A 16,968-nucleotide genomic window follows, 5' to 3' on the forward strand; every position below is an offset into this window, starting at 1 on the left:
CTGAATTGCCCAAGGTTGCCATAATAAAGTTTAGCCTAATGTCTTCTTTATGTTATACTTTATAAGGTAACATTTTCGCCTAAAATGTGGATCATGACTGTTAAATGTTTGCCTCAAAGAGAATAGTTTGTTATTTGAAATTAATAATAATGTAAAAAAAAAAAAAACCCACACACTGGATAGCACCTGTACAGGGGTCTTTCCCCTTAATATTATGAGCATTATGAATCATGACCAAAGAGAGGCTTTGTAAATTATGAATATTCTGAAAACAAGAGGCATATTCTCTTGCTACAAAGATAACATCGGAGTTAATGGAAGCACCATCTGCCTATGGGGAGATGTCATCAAGACAAACATGTAGTTTGTCAAAGTGACGTTTAGACGAGTGTCAGCAATATTAATCCAGTCAGTCATAAGCTCTTGTCAAGCTTAAGCCTGATTTAAAAAGTAGCTATTTTAGGCTTATTTGTAGATCGCTGTCGAGTGTAGCAAGTGATTTGAAGCCATCAGACTTCAGAGCAAAAGACAGAAAATTACATAAAGTAATCAGCATTTGTATCTCTTCTTATCCACCACAAGCCTTCTTGATTATTTGAATTTTATTGACCCATCATATTTTACCCTTATGAAATCCTGGAGAAAGTAAGCTTCCTTCTCCACCTAAGGTACCACTTCTGGTCTGTAGCGAAAGAGGTGTTAACAAAGAGAGAGTTTCTGTAATTTAACAAGTTCTCATTATGCATGATCATCCACAGAAGCACAAGACACTCTAATGCAGTTATCTCCCAACTGGCTAACAAGTATGGGCAGGGGAGTATGAAAAGACTGTCCAAGAAGTATGTCAGCCTAGGTAGTTTTAAGGGAGTCTCTTTCCAGATCCTTAATTTCTGATGTATTCTTTCTGAAAATTGATCTCTCTGTGAACACACCCATGGGCTGGGTATCATGTAGAATCTTCTTTCTCATCTTTTCTTCTACCATAGCCTTCTCCTGTTTTACAAAAAACACTCTCCTCCATCCATAATCTTGGGATAGCTTATTGTTCCAAAGTGTACAAAGCTCTCATCATCCAAAGAAGGACCAGTTCATAGTTTTGATGTCAGGCAAATCAAACGTCTCTTAATTCTACCCAGTCCCATTCAACTTATTAAGCAATGCATTACTTATGAAATGTATTCCTTATGTTTAATAACTAGTTATCACAGTAAATATGCTTACTGTGTCCTGTTATTTGTTATAATATAATTAGAAGTTAATTATAATAGAAATATAAAAATATAAAATCATTATAATAACTGAATCCAGAAGAGATATTAACGCCTAGGGTTTTGTGATTACAGGAAATCAAAGGCATTTAAAAATCTTAAAGTAGATATGGAGCTTTTTGTTGCAGAGCAGTACAATAGAGTATTAATAAATCAGTAAAAGAATTCTAAGCATAAATCTATTAGGATGAAATTCTGAGGGAAAAGAGGAATGAAATATCATTTCAAGGAGAAAAGGGTATAGGTTTCCTAGTCCTTGTTCATTTATGTTTTATATGGATTATGTGGAATTGAAATCTCCATGATACTTAGTCTTCTCTGGACATATTTAAAAGAATAGTGATAAGAAAGTGAAAAGGCAGCCCACATAATGGGAGAAAATTTTTGCACGTTGTATGTCTGATAAGGGGCAAGTATCCAGAATATATAAAGAACCATTATAGCTCTATAATAAAAAGACAAATAATTGCATTAAAAATTGTCAAAAAGAGTTCGCATTGTGGCTCAATGGAAATGAATCTGACTAGTATCCATGATGATGCAGGTTCGATCCCCGGCCTCGCTCAGTGGGTCAGGGATCTGGCATTGCCATGAGCTGTGGTGTAGGTCACAGACATGGCTCAAATCTGAAGTTGCTATGGCTGCGGCTGTGGCTGGTGGCTACAGCTCCTATTCGACCCCTAGACTGGGAACCTCCTTATGGCACGGGTGTGCCCCTAAAAAGACAAAAAAAAAAAAAAAGGAAAGGGACCTGAATAGACATTTCTCCAAAGAAGATATACAAATGGCTAATAAACATATGAAAATATGCCATCAAAGAATTGCAAGTCAAAGCTAAAATGAGGTACCATCTTATACCTGATAGGATGAGTAGAATAAAAAAAGACAATTATAAGTGTTGGTGAAGCTATGTGTGATTCAGCTGCTTTTGAAAACAATCTGTAGTTCCTCAAATAGTTAAACATAGAATTATGGTAACCGGCAGTTCCACTCCTCAGTATACACCCAAGAGAAATGAAAACATGTCCACTTGCAAACTTGTATACAAATGTTAATAGTAGCATTGTTGCTAATAGCGGAGAAGTGAGAGCAGTCCAAATATCCATCACTTGATGATGGATAAATAAAATGTGATATATCTATGCAATGGAACATTATCAGTTAATAAAAAGAAATGAAATATTATTGATAGATGCTAAAATGTCAATAAATTTTGATAACATTATACTAAAAGCCAGTCACAAAAGACTAATATTGTATAATTCCACTTATACAAAAATTCCAAAATAGCTAAATCTATAGATACAGAAAGCAGATTGGTGGTTACCTAGGGCTGGGTAGGAAGCTCGTGAGAGGATTGGGGACTGACAGCTAGGGAGTGTGAGGTTTCTTTTTGAGGAAGTGAAAATGTTCTAAAATGTATTGTTGATGTTTTTACAACTTGGTGAATATACTAAAAGTCATTGAGTTGTATAGTTTAAATGAGTAAATTATATGGCATGGGAACTATATCTCAATGGAGCTGCTTTAAAAATAATGTTAATAGTTCTGTTTTTAAAGTGTCAGTGGTTGTAATATGCCAGAAATGACATATTTTGTATCTTTTAAATAAACTTATGATGAACTGTTCCAGATGTAACCTCAAATCATGAAAAAAAAGCCACGATAGTTCTGCCATCTTAAATTATCAGCTTTTTGGGTTGCATCATATTTCACTGAGTTGAGGCAGGATACTTTGCTCATTTTCCTCCTGTATAAGGACTTTCCCATATTTTGGTATTTGATTTTATTTATTTTTAAATTGAAATGTAGTTGATTAACAATGTTGTGTTAGTTTCAGGTGTACGGCAAAGTGATTCAGGTATGCATATACATATGTGTGTGTATATTTGTAAATAATATAAATATTAAATATGTTAATATGTAATACTACTAATAATAATGATGTTTACATATTAAATATGTAAATAATATAAATGTGTAAATAATCTAAGAAGAATATATATATATATACACACACACATAAATATTCTTTTTTAGATTATTTTCCATTATAGCTTATTACAAGGTGTTGAGTAGAGAAGAGTTCCTGCTGTGGCACAGCAGGAACAGTAAGAGTCTTTGCAGCACCAGGACACAGATTTGATCTTGGCCTGGCCTAGGAATTCTATATGCAAGGGGGGCAGCCAAAAAAAGAAAAAAAAGTTATTGAGTAGAATTCCTGTGCTACACAGTAGGTCTTTGTTAGTTATTTAATTTATATATAATAGTGTGTATATTTTTAATCTCAAACTCCTAATTTATCCCCCCCACTTTAAAGTTGATATTTTAAATAATGAAAATTTCTGTACGCCTTAGGTTTTTTTTTGGGGGGGGGAGCTATTTCCCTTGGATAAAATTTTAGCTGACTCTCAGGAATGAATAGATTGCTGAGATTTTTAAAATTTTACTCTTTTGTTAAGTGTAATGTTCCCTACTATATATAGTCAAAGTTGCTTTAAATTGTATATCTCTGACTAAATACATTATTTTGAAATGTGTTTGAAATGTGTGTTTGTTTCCTATTAGTATGTCATGAATGAGGAGCATTTTTTATTTATTCAGTGAGCATGTATTGAATACCAGAGCCTATGCCAGATACTGGAGATACAAAGATGAGAAAGACATATTTAGCTTGTGAACTCAAAAAAAAAATTCCCTGTCTCATGGGAAAATGGTTAATTTCAGTAGGTACAATGAGCACATCAAAGTATAAAAGGGTGTTTGAGGAGGAGCCTGGAGGATGTGGCCAGTATAGGAGAGAGGTTATGTGTCTGTGCAGCTTGAGAGATGAACCAGCTTTTGCCTGGAGGAAAGATGAGGGGGAGAGAGGGCCTTTTAAGGAGATACAGCCACCAAACACTGTGATGCTGGCGAGGAGCTCCCAGAGGTTCCTGCTGGCTGAAGAGCTGTCAGTTCCTTTGCGTTTACTATTTATTCATTAGTACGTGCCATTGTTTTTGTATTTAATATGTCTCCATTCAAATACTAATATTAATGTTAATTGTTGTTGCACTGGAAGACAAACATTTCATTTTAGTCTGTTCTTTGACTTTTAATTTGTTACTTTTCATTTTTACATTCTCATCACATAGGATTATGATTACTTATTTTGATCTGCACCATATGGAAATTTCTTGTCATAAAATTATGGATTTGGCTGATCCAGCAGCAGCAAAATCTTGTTTCTGAAAGTGGTTTCCCCACTAAGTGGTGAGAAGAGTTGTAAAATGCATGTGGAGCATGTTTCCTGCACTCAGTTCTTTCCCTGTCTGACTCCTTTCTGATAAACAACCTGATACGCTGATGGCTGAGTTAGGTGTTTTCTCTCTCTCTTTCTCTCCCCCCACCTTCCTCCCTCCCTCTCTTCTTCCTACTTCGCAGGGTCTAGTGGCTTCGTTAATTTGACTCACCACAAACTAACAACCTTAACTCTTGAAAGGTAGTGATGAACTTTTGACATCTTAACTCTAGGAAAAGAAAGTAGATGAAGATGAGCTCCTTTGATTTTAGTGAGCACCTGCTTGTGGCAGGCATTTTACAGGAAAAGATTAGGGTCCTGATCTTATGGAATTTACATTATACAGAGATATGGAGATTAGAGGTTACATGTGTCCTTTTCAACATGTTATATATCTCTCTACAAATTATTATAGTTGAAAGTTTCTCTTCTTATTGCTACTTTGAGCACTTGGCCTTTTCTTAATAAATTAAGCACTCATTTTCTTTTCAAGTATTAATTAGTGTTTTGATTATAAAAACTAATTTTGAGCCTGTACTTGGTTCACAGGTTATCAGTCTACAACTAAATCTTATTTCTGATTATTAAAAGAATGATTTGTCTTTGCACCCTAAAATGATTTAAAATCTCCAAAACGACCGTTTCAAACTGGTCCTACCCCCCCCCTTTTGGTGACTCAAAAGAAATTTTTAAAATTCTATATATTTGCCAGGTTTGCATTGAAAAAGAATCTGAACATCTGAGTGAAGGTGTTGGTAACACTGGTTTTGGGAGGGTTTAATCTAGTCTCATGATAGCATTGCTTAACTAATTTTTTTTTTCTTTTTTGTCTTTTTGCCCTTTCTAGGGCCGCTCCCGTGAGATATGGAGGTTCCCAGGCTAGGGGTCTAATCGGAGCTGTAGCCACCAGCCTACACCAGAGCCAGAGCAACACGGGATCCGAGCCTCATCTGCAACCTTCACCACAGCTCACGGCAGCTCCGGATCCTTAACCCACTGAGCAAGGCCAGAGATCGAACCTGCAACCTCATGGTTCCTAGTCGGATTCATTAACCACTGAGCCACAGTGGGAACTCCTGCTTAACTAATTTTTAAGGAAAATTCTGGGTGTTTTTCTCCTTCTTTGGTAGGTCATAACACATATTTGATAACACTTAAAAGAATGTTTTTAGACAGTTATAATTTATTTGTAGAGAGATGGACAAAGGCAACTCACCTGTTTAGCAGATACAAGCCCATTTAAAGACATGAAGTTCTCATCTTTGGCCCAAAGAGAAAAGGAATGTTCTTTTCGAATGCAGTTTCCCTTCTGTGTCTCACACTCTGAGAATAATTAACCGCCACTTATGAAACTTCTTTTAAGCAGATCACTGCTCTGGGAAGTGGTTACTTCATCTCAGGAAGGGTTTGGTCAATAGAGAAGAAAATCACAGTTGACATTTATGGGTGGAGGTGGGGCGGCGGGGGGCAGCCAGCTTTTTGAAAGCACTTGTGCACTCTGGATGGCTCCCACCAGTCGATGCAATGAATGCTGACTCCTTTTTTTTTGTTTCTTTAACCTTACCAGTCTTGGCCTAAACATTCAAAGAAAGGGAGTTCTATCACATTTCATGATTTACAAAGCTTAGGGTAAGGAAGATGTTCATCTCGAGGACGCCTCCATTCATTGAGTTAGTGGTTTGCATTAAGATGGCCAGAGAGCGCTCATTCTCCAGTTAGTGAGAAGCACGTTGACAGTGTGAAGGACCTTTTTTTTTTCCTCTCAGAGATGATTTTTACTGGTTGAATGTGCATGGGAATGTCTTAAGCCCAATGCTAGACCTTGGCTACTTTGATGGACTTTATTATGAATTAGTTGGAAAGTGGCTGTAACTTAACCCTTTGGTTTTGTTTTTTTTTTTCCTGCATTTAGCTTTTCTCTCTCTGTTAAAAAAATGTGAAGTAGAGTATATGCCTGCAGTGCGGAAAAACATACAGTACTTCCTGGTACCCCTTCCTAGTGGCAACTATGAACAGCATTTTGAAAACACTTTCCAGACAGTTTCTGTGCTTGTAGGTCTTCCCCTCTTTTTCTACTAATAGGATATGTCTTATTTTTCTTCCTAACAATGGATCTTGGGGTGTTTCATATCAGTCCATAGGTAGATACAACTCTTTCTATTTATGGGATGCGTGGGATTCACTGTATAGTTGCACTACAGTTTATTGGCCCGTTTTTAAAATTGGTGAACATTTAGATCATTTATAGGATTTTGTGCTTACAAACAGAGAAGAGTGGATAATTTTGTTCAAAGCTGGAAGTGTTGAGTCACGCAGCCTGTGGGGGGTTAAAATTTTAATACATGTTGCCCAAGTTGCCGTTCAAAACCATGCACTCATTCACACCCCCACCCACTATGTCTGTTTCTCCACCCTTTGCCCTGGTGCGTTTTCTGAAACTTGCAGATTTTTCCAATCTGGCACATGAAAATTAATGCCTTACTAGTTTTAAATTTGCATTACTTTAGGAATTCCCTGGTGGCCTTGCGGGTTAAGGATCTGGTGTTGTCACCACTGTGGTGTGGGTTTGATCACTGGCCCCAGAATTTCCACATGCCGCAGACATGGCCAAAACAAACAAACAAAAAAACATGCCCACCAAAACAGCAAAAAATTGCATTACTTTAATTATTCATTAGGTTCAGTATCTTTTCCTTTTAAATTTATACTCCATTTTAATTATCTTTTTCCTGTGAATTGGCAGGAAAGAATTTCAGTACTTAGTTATACCTGATGAGAATTACTGCACAGTTTTTTGGGGGCACACCAGAGACTTGTGTCTTAGAACCTTCTTAGTGTGATTAGAAACCTTGCAGGTCACCTAGTCCCACTTTGCAGTTGGTGTAAGGAATACTTTATAACCTTTGAGCATCTGCTTGAATGCTTTCAGTATTAAAGGGGCTTAAAACCTCACGGGCATCTAATTTCGCTGTTGGCTTTGTTGGGAAAAAAATTCAAGATATGTTAAAAGAGTAGTGGAATAGAGAGGGTGGGAGCAGCTGGTCTCTTTAAATAAACCACCTTAATGAAACTAGGAGATTCTTTCAGGTCCAATCAGGGGACCAGGAGTAGTGCATGTGAATTAGATCCTGTCCGTTTGACTAAGGAACTAGAGACTCTAACCAAGGAGATAACAGTCTCTTATTAGTTATTTAGTTATCTATTGCTCCACAGATCTTAATGCCTTAAAACAATAAACATCTGTTATCTCATAGAATTTCTGGGGTCAGGAATTTGGGAACAGCCTAGCTGAGTGGTGCTGGCTCTGGGTGTTTCAGAGGTTATGGTCAGGATGTTGGAGCTGTAGTTGTCTGAAGGCTCCACTGAGCCTAGAGGGTGTGTTTGTACTGTGGCTCACTGCCATGGCTGGTCACAGGAGGCCTCCGTTCCTTGCCACATAGGTATCTCGGTAGAGCCACGCAGAATGTCTTCACATTCTAGCCCAACCTAGCTTCTCCCCGAGTGAGTACTCAGAGAGAAGGCAGGTGGAAGCTAGTGTCTTTTCTGACTCTGAAGTCACACACAGTCGTTCCTGCATTATCCTTGTGGTTACCCTGGTCAGCCTTCTTCTGGATGGCAGGGGACCACACAGAAGTGTGAGTTCTAGGAGGCAGGGGTCACTGAGGGCTTTCTTGGACAATGACTACTCACCTTCTTTTCCCCAAAGATTCGTATTTCTCTTACCTATAAAACAAAACACACTTGTTCCTTTCAGGGCCCCCACATCTCATCCTGGTACAGAGGCCACCTCTTTGTGTAGGAGAATTAGGAGATATTTAAACAGGTTTTGAAAATACCAGGAATCTATTAAGAATTTTCCTTTGGGAATTCCCACTGTGGCACAACAGGATTGGCAGTGTCTCTGCAGTGCCAGATGTAGGTTCAATCCCTGGCCTGGGACGGTGGATTAAAGCATCTGATGTTGCTTTGGGGCGGCCAAAAAAGAAAAAAAAAAGAAGAAGAAGAAAAAAGGAATTTTCCTTTGTTGGAAGAAATTGTTGTATTTGGCCAGTTGTTCTCAATTATAACAGCATTTCTTTATCCTATGAAATTTCTGTCCCAAATAAATAGGAAATAGATTTATAATCCTGACAGAGGAAAGGAATTTTAGTGAAATATTCCAACTTATTCCTAATCAGAGAAGCTTCATGATACTCACTGGTTCTCCAAAAATCAGTATCAGGTTCCAATATTGGATAGTTTTTAGTCGAGGAACTTGAAACCTCATAGGGAAGATGTGGGTATCAAACTGTGCTGGCTGTTTATTTGCGGTTTCAGCTTCAAGGCCACCATTTTCTGCTTTGTTTTGTGAGGCCGGGCCTAGAGCTCTGCGAAATCCATTTGCTAGACTTTCTGGCCAGCTGGATTCCTCTTGGTTTCTGGCAGTAGGAGACAGGGGTGGAAGATTGAAATGTAGGAGGCAGGGGGAGAAGGGATTTTGCTGTTTTCAGCTCCAGTCAGCATTTCTCCTGTGGCCAGCTATAGCTCCAGTCTGTAGTTTCTTTAGGAATTTTTGGCATCAGCTTGACCATGTCCCCAACCCTGGACCCAGCATCAATCATACTGTGTGTGTGTGTCCTGTCATCCCTCCTGCCCCCCCCACCACCTCCCTGATTTGAGTCCTGTCACCAGTCCCTCCTCTGAATGCCCAGGTTCTGGTAACCCCATATCTTCCCTTTGTTTCTGCAACCCCAAGGTTGTGGCTGCTTCTAGCAGTGACTAATATCAAGGCTATCTGCATGTCCCTCTTCACTTTTTCAGTCTGTCTGTCTGTCTGTCTGTCTGTCTGTCTTTTCTTTCTTTCTTTCGCCCCAGCTGTGGCATATGGAGGTTCCCAGGCTAAGGGTCAAATCAGAGCTATAGCCACCGGCCTACACCAGAGCTACAGCAATGCAGGATCTGAGCCACGTCTGTGACCTACACCACAGCTCACAGCACCGGATCCATAACCCACTGAGCGAGGCCAGGGATTGGACCTCGTGGTTCCTAGTTAGATTTATTTCTGATGCACCATGATGGGAACTCCAACTTTTTCAGTCTTTCAGTACCAATGTAATCACTTTCTTCTGTTTAAATCTCCACCATTTAAAATACCTAATGTCTCGGCATTCCCACTGACTGAAAGGGTCTCCCACGTCTCTAGATTTATCATCCCTCCCAATCGCCGTGACCTGCTCATACTTATTTTCTTGCAAGGTCATGGCTGGAGACTGTTTTTTTTCTCCCCAGAAGTTTAGTGTTTTTCTGGTTTTTGGTGTTCATTGTGGTTGACTTCTTGTTATGGACCTGGACTCCTGAGCAGGCCTCTGGGATCCTGCATCTTGGTTTCCATAGAGCTCTCAGAAATGCTGATTATCTGGGATGCCTGAGTAGTTTTGTTTAATCTATTTAACCCCAGTACTTTTCTCTTTCCGTCCTGGTGCTGAGGGATATGCGCTGAATAGCCTTGGCTATACCAAGTCTCACCTGAGCATCAGCTCTTGGAGCCTTTTCTACCCACTTCTTTGTGGCCTCCATCCTCATAGACCTTGGCCACCAGTGGACAACCGTGGGACCCGCACTTCCCTTCCCTCTTCATCCTTCATTTTTCCCAAGATTTTTACTCCTGCTCTGCCATCTGCCATAGTTTCCTTTTCTGTTCCCAACGCCAGTTCCCCCTTTCTCTTATTACCCCCAATTGGAATGATGCCAAGTTTGTGTATATTAAAATTTGAAGCACTTGCGGAAAAGCCTATATCAACTTATGAATCAAGTGGGTACTTTATAGGCTACACGAAACAGCTAGTGATTTCATTAGTGGTACTTCTGTTCTGCAGTCTAATAAATTAATTAAGCCTTTCTACTTTTATTGGAGGGGTTATGAGTTTCTTTAGTAAATATTTATCTTGTTGCCATATTTACACAGCACTATATGAGACAGGTGCATTGGGGGGACAGCAAAGGAGTAAAATGATCCAGCTCTTGCCTGTCTTAAAAGACTGTACCATGTACCTGGGAAACAGAACACATATTCAACGACTAAGGGACCAAAATAAGTGTAAGATGATGTGGTAGAAACTGTACTTAAGTGTGTGTTATGGGGCATTCACTAACCGAGCTTCCGGTATGGAGCCGCTAAGCACCCTGTGTTGTCTCACTTAATCCTCACAACTCTCAGTTCCTCTAGTTCTGTTTTGCAAGTGGTGAAGTTGAGGCTTAGAGGTTAAATCACTTGCCCAAGGACACTCACCTGCAGAGTGACAGAAGTTTAGATTTGAACCCCAGGTCGGTCTGAGTGTAAAGACTCTAGCAGGTAGAAGTGGAGGTTGGGTGCACTTGTGGCATGTGTGTACGTGTGTGTAACAGCCAGAAGAAATGTAGTTTTTCCTGTGCTAATGTTCAGTTCTCACCCTGTTATAATGGTTTGGTCGATTAAACAAGGTCTAAGGCAAAGACAAAAGATTAAAGGATAACACAGGAAAAAGAAGGATACTACCTATTCTCAGATGTGAAATCCAGGCTCTAACTCTGAAAAGGGTTTCTTTGAACTAGTCAGAGCCAGGGGCGCATACTGGCTTCTTTGCAGACATACTGAGACTTAATTAATCACTTGATGAATCACAACCTTGTGCATGACCTGAGAATTGGAGGTGACTATCTGATATAATAAATCGAGTATAAAATACTTACCTGTTTTATAATTTTATATGAGCAATTTGCCCAGTGATTTTATTTCAAAATGAGAAAAGCAAAGGCATACAAATGCATAGCTGTTGTATGAACACATCTTTGGGATGTTAATGTGGCTCTCGCTTGCTTTTGAGTAAGCAAAGAACCATTCTTTTGAGACTTCCTATGGCTACCAATAATTCTGCCAAGGGGTCTGACATCCTGGGAATTTGCCAACCTTTCTTCAGAGACTTTGACACATACTGAAACACCCTTAAGAATTTCTAGTGGTCTGTTTAAATCTTCTGGTTCAGGGGCTGTGGGTGCTGAGCCAGAACATATAAATTCCCATCTCAAATCACCTAAGTCTAAGTGGTGTAACTTCAGGAATATCACTTCAACTTTTTGTGTGTGTTTTCGAGAGAACCAAGGCTCGCTCTGCTGCCTGGGGATGTTATAAAAGTGGATTAGCCCATGTTTTTAAAGCACTTAAAGCTCCCCAGGGGAAAGTGCCTTGCAACTTCCAGGCATAATTACTGGTGTATTCCAGCTGGAATAAGGCAAGCAAAGTGCACTCACTTTAAAGCCAAATGTTCACCCTTTTCTTTGGAGGGCTCCATTTAGTTTCTTCACTGGGGTAATATATTTTGAATGTGAGAGCATTTGAGTTGCCATGGGGCATATTTGAATTACTACTCAACATTTCATCATAAATCTGGACTCATCATTTTGGTACCCGAACCCAACAATATCGTACACAGTGCCCCAGAATCTTCCTTAACCTAAAGTGGGCAGGTGCTTTTCCTTCTTATTTCCAAAGAGCACTAGTGGACTAAGCTTCTTGATCTGGCTTTGCCTTTTAATGGAACCATTCTAGTGTGCAGAATCTCCATATGCTTCAAAGCATCTGTGTGATGATAAAAGAGAGAAACATTGAGGCAATGACTTTGTAATTTCTTACAATTTTTAATAAACATCATAAACAAGATATTTTTATATCTGTCAACCATATATATTTTTTTGTTTCATAGAACATGACTGGAAATTTACCAGCCTTCCTTCGGGACTTTATACCCTTAGAGTTTCTAGTGGTTTGTTTAAATCTTCTGGTTCAGGGAATGTGAATGCTGAGCCAGTGCATGAAAACCCCCATCTCCAATCACCAAACTCTGAATGGTGTAACTTCAGGGAAATTACTTCAACTTTTTTGTGTTTGCAGAGAGTACTAAACTTTTCTCTGCTGCCTAGGGATATTAGCTCATATGTAAGTGGATTAGCCCATGTTTTAAAAACTGTTGTATTTAAAAATGACACAGGAGTTCTTGTTGTGGCTCAGCAGTAATGAACCTGACTAGTATCTGTGAGGACACGGGTTCAACACCTGGCCTCGCTCAGTGGGTTAAGAATCCGGCATTGCTGTGAGCTGAAGTGTGGGTTGTAGGTAAGGCTTGGATCCTGCGTTGCTGTGTCTGTGGTGTAGGCTGGTAACTGTAGCTCCGATTCCACCCCTTCCTACTCTGGGAACCTCCATATGCTGCAGGAACGGCCGTAAAAAGCAAAAAAATAAAAGCAAAAATATGGAGTTCCCGTCATGGCGCAGTGGTTAACGAATCCGACCAGAAATCATGAGGTTGCAGGTTCGGTCCCTGGCCTTGCTCAGTGGGTTAATGATCCGGTGTTGCCGTGAGCTGTGGTGTAGGTTGCAGACGCGGCTTGGATCCCATGTTGCTGTGGCTCTGGCGTAGGCCAGCAGCTACAGCTCCGATTCGACCCCTAGCCTGAGAACCTCCATATGCCGCAGGGAGCGGCCCTAGAAAAGGCAAAAAGACAAAAAAAAAACACAAAAAAACAAAACCCCCAAAAACAACAGCCCAGATGTACCTCAAAAAAAAACAAAAACAAAAACCAAAAACCAAAAAACAAAACAAAACAAAAAAATATGACACATTTCACTGCTCTTGGAGATTTAAGCTGCCCTGTGTTGGCATCAGCTGATAAAGAGTGAATTAGAAATAGTTGCTGAGAACTAGATACTTCAAAATACTTTCTAAAAGGTGTAATTTATGGATGAGAAATTGGTGTCATAAACATTTGGTTGATTTCAGAGGTTGCCGTTGCTCATTTACTTAATTCCTTCTCCTTTTCACCTTGTAATAGTAGGAGACTGTCATGCTTTTACACTTTGGAAGTGCTTATTTAACAGCCTAGTCCACTCAACTGTGATCAGGACTTTGGATGTGGTTTGATGTATTTTTATTTCTTCTCATTTGAAATATGTTTTGCAGATATTTCCTGTGAACATACCTTAATTTTTCCTCCATCTTATTATTGACTTGACAGAATTTTTTCTTTCTTTCCTTTTCTTTTTTTTTTTTTTTCCGTCTTTTTGCCATTTCTAGGGCTGCTCCCAAGGCATATGGAAGTTCCCAGGCTAGGGGTCTAATCGGAGCTGTAGCTGCCGGCCTACGCCACAAACACAGCCACGCCACATCTAAGCTGCTTCTGCAACCTACACCCCAACTCACGGCAATGCCAGGGATCGAACCCGCAACCTCATGGTTCCTAGTCGGATTTGTTAACCACTGAGCCACGACGGGAACTCCAGATTTGACAGAATTTTTAGTGGTTGATACTCAGGTGTCTTTGGCTAGATGTGAAAGTTTAAAGCTAGAAGTAAAGTTTAACATGTACCACTTCACTGGGGTATCTTCAGGTCTCTAGAGCAGTAATGATAATGATTTACAAAAATTCATCTTTTGATATTTTTCTGGATCTGTTCTCTCCCATTACTATAATCACTAGACTTTTGTGACTTTTAAGCATGTGAAAAGTGGTGTCTGGAACTGAGGAGCTGAATTTTTAATTTTAATTAATTAAAATAATCCCTTGTGGTTGGTGGCTGCTGTACTGGACAGCACAGCTCAAGTGAGTCATTTGGTTGCCAGAAGGCTCATTTTTAATTTTATATCTTTTTTTTTTTTTTTTTTTGTCTTTTTTAGGGCTGCGCCCATGGCATATGGAGGTTCCCAGGCTAGGGGCCCAATCAGAGTTGTAACCACTGGCCTACGCCAGAGTCACAGCAACGCGGGATCCGAGCTGCATCTGCAACCTACACCACAGCTCACGGCAACGCCGGATTCTTAACCCACTGGGCAAGACCAGGGATGGAACCCACATCCTCAAGGATGCTAATCAGGTTCTTTCATTAACTGCTGAGTCACAACGGGAATTCTTAATTTTATCTTAACATCCTGGCATATTTAACAACAAAAACAGAAATAACAATTTATTGAGCATCTGTTTATTTTGTGTTAGAGATGTCACTGGATAGTTAATTCTTATTCAATTTATAATAACCCCATGAACTCCTGTTTTGCTGTGAGGAAAGCATTGCCCAGAGAACATAAGTGCCTGGGTAAAAGTCGTAGAGCTGGTCCAGTATGTTTGCTCTTTCTCTTTTGTCAAAGGATCTAATTTTGGTTCACACTGTAGCATCAGTTATTTTGTAGGAAGTCTCTCCATCTGGGTTTGTCTGAAGTTTTCTTATAATTAGATTAAAGGTTTATACTATTTTCATCACCCTAAAATGTGCCTGCTAGGAGAAACTGCCCATTATCACCCCCCCCCCAGTCCCTAGCAACCACAAATCCATTTTCTATCCCTATAGATTTCCCTATTGTAGCGATTTCACATTAAATGGAATCATAACATTGTATGATCTTTGTGACTGGCTTCTTTCATTTAACACATTTTCAAGGTTCATCCATGTTGGAAGTATGTATCAGTACTTTATTTCTTTTTATGGCTGAATAGTATTCCATTACATGGGTATGCCACATTTTGTGTATTAATTCCTCCGATGGTGGAGATTTCAGTTGTTATGACTTTGGGGTTATTATGAATCAAGCTACTGTAAACATTCATGAATAGGTTTTTGTGGGGACATATGGCTTCATTTTGCTTGGGTGTGCACCTAAGAATGGAATTGCTGGGTCATATGGTAACTGTGTTTAGCATTTTTGAGGTAAGAGTAGTTTCTGTTTGATAAATGTGATTGGTTCTTCATTGTTTCTTGTGGTTTCTCTCCACTAGTGAATTAGTGTTACAGTGGAGTATAGATTTAAGACAACAGATTTTTTAAAAAAATGTGTGACATTCTTCTTTCTTATGTCTTTTTTCATATGTGAAAAAAATATATGTAGGTTGGTATTTATATAAGTTTCAATTCCAGTGTGATATGGACAACTCGGCATTGTTGGTAGACTATCAGTTGAAATAAGAATCTGCATTTCTGAGTATTATTGATACCTTGGGCGGGGGACTTTATGAACCCAAAGCAGGACAATAATCTCTGTTGCTTTATGACATTTTTCCGGGCCTTACTGTGTTCAGATCCTAAAGGTTTGGACTACATGCCTCTCTGCTGCTCTTTGTGCAAGAAACAGCAGCATTTTAAAGTGATAGAGGTTTTTTTTTTGGTTCAATAAATAGACGTTCCTGCTGAGATGACAGCAGTCTGAAACTACTCCTTAAAAATACACGTAGTTTAACTCTGTGAATGTTGCCAGAAGTGATCTTATTAAAATAAGGTCATGATGTACTTTGGCCTGCAAGAGCATTACCCTGAATTACAGTACCTTTTAAAAGGGGGGAGGGGGAATCCTGGAATAAGAATCTCTACATTTGTGATATGGCTTCGATTTCTCCTATTTCATCCAAATATTTTCTGGTGTGTATTTTCTATGCTAGGTGCTAAGGAGATTGCAAAAGTGTATTAGTTGTTCTTGTCTTCAGGGAGCTTATGCACCTAATGATATAAAGCAGACATGAAGCAGAGGCTCCAAGAATGCTAGAAAGGGCTGTGGGAAAGTTTCAGGAGTTCCCAAAGAGCTCAGCAGTCCAGGGTCCTCAGAGGGGATGGAATCCCTTGAGCTGGGAACTGTGTGTGTGTGTGTGTGTGTGTGTGTGTGTGTGTAAATCCTTTGCACTGACTTTTTTTTTCCACCTAAACATTTTTTTTTTCCGAGCACTTTTAGATTTACAGTGAAATTGAGAGGAAATCTCTATAGCCTTCCTCATTGTCAACGTCACTCCCCAGAATGGTACTTTTTTGTTCTTTTTTTAACCAGAAGGAACCTTGAATTGATTTTTTTTTTTAATAATAAAAGCACAACCTTGTTAATTTGGACTCCATTTGTTAGGAAATGTTTGTGAAATAGTGGGTAAAGATTGAACTTCAGATAGGATTTTCTAAGAAATGAATGACATCCGTGACATAAAGTAAATGATCTCTTTAGAAGAAGATAGTCATTTAAAGTACTTTGAATGAAGGACCCATGCAGACACATTCCAGCAACATATATTGAGTATGTAGAATGTTGAGAAACAATAACATGACGGCTATGAGCATAGGTTCTAGCGTCAACCCCTTGGACTCAAATATGGCTCTCCTATTTACTAGCTCTGTGGCTTGGGCAAGTGACCTACCCTCTCCAAGCCTCAGTTTCCTCTTCTATAAGATGGAAATAACAGTTTTGCTTATCTCCTATTATTGTTGTGAGGATCAAATGTTAAAATGCCTCAGAATCATGTTTGGTGCCTGATAAACAATCATTAAGTGTTAGCAACTATTAATGTGTTCCCAGCGCTGTGCTAAGTGCAGTGGAGGAGATATATGTCAGAGATCTATCAGACCAGCAGGTAAAGTAACACGTGTTACTATGTAATATATGT

The 16,968-nt window shown here is 39.3% G+C and overlaps 1 protein-coding gene across 8 annotated transcripts in view; it reads left to right on the forward strand.

Moving 5' to 3' along the window:
- Positions 1-16,968, forward strand: part of CDK14 (cyclin dependent kinase 14) — a 631,911-nt gene that overhangs the window by 41,634 nt on the left and 573,309 nt on the right. The window lies entirely within an intron of this gene.

This window comes from Sus scrofa, chromosome 9 (genome assembly GCF_054392235.1).
Source record: "Sus scrofa isolate SSC_HxYL_T2T_F1_AM1 chromosome 9, Sscrofa_HxYL_maternal_Yorkshire_Landrace_v2.0, whole genome shotgun sequence".
Classification (NCBI taxonomy): domain Eukaryota; kingdom Metazoa; phylum Chordata; class Mammalia; order Artiodactyla; family Suidae; genus Sus; species Sus scrofa.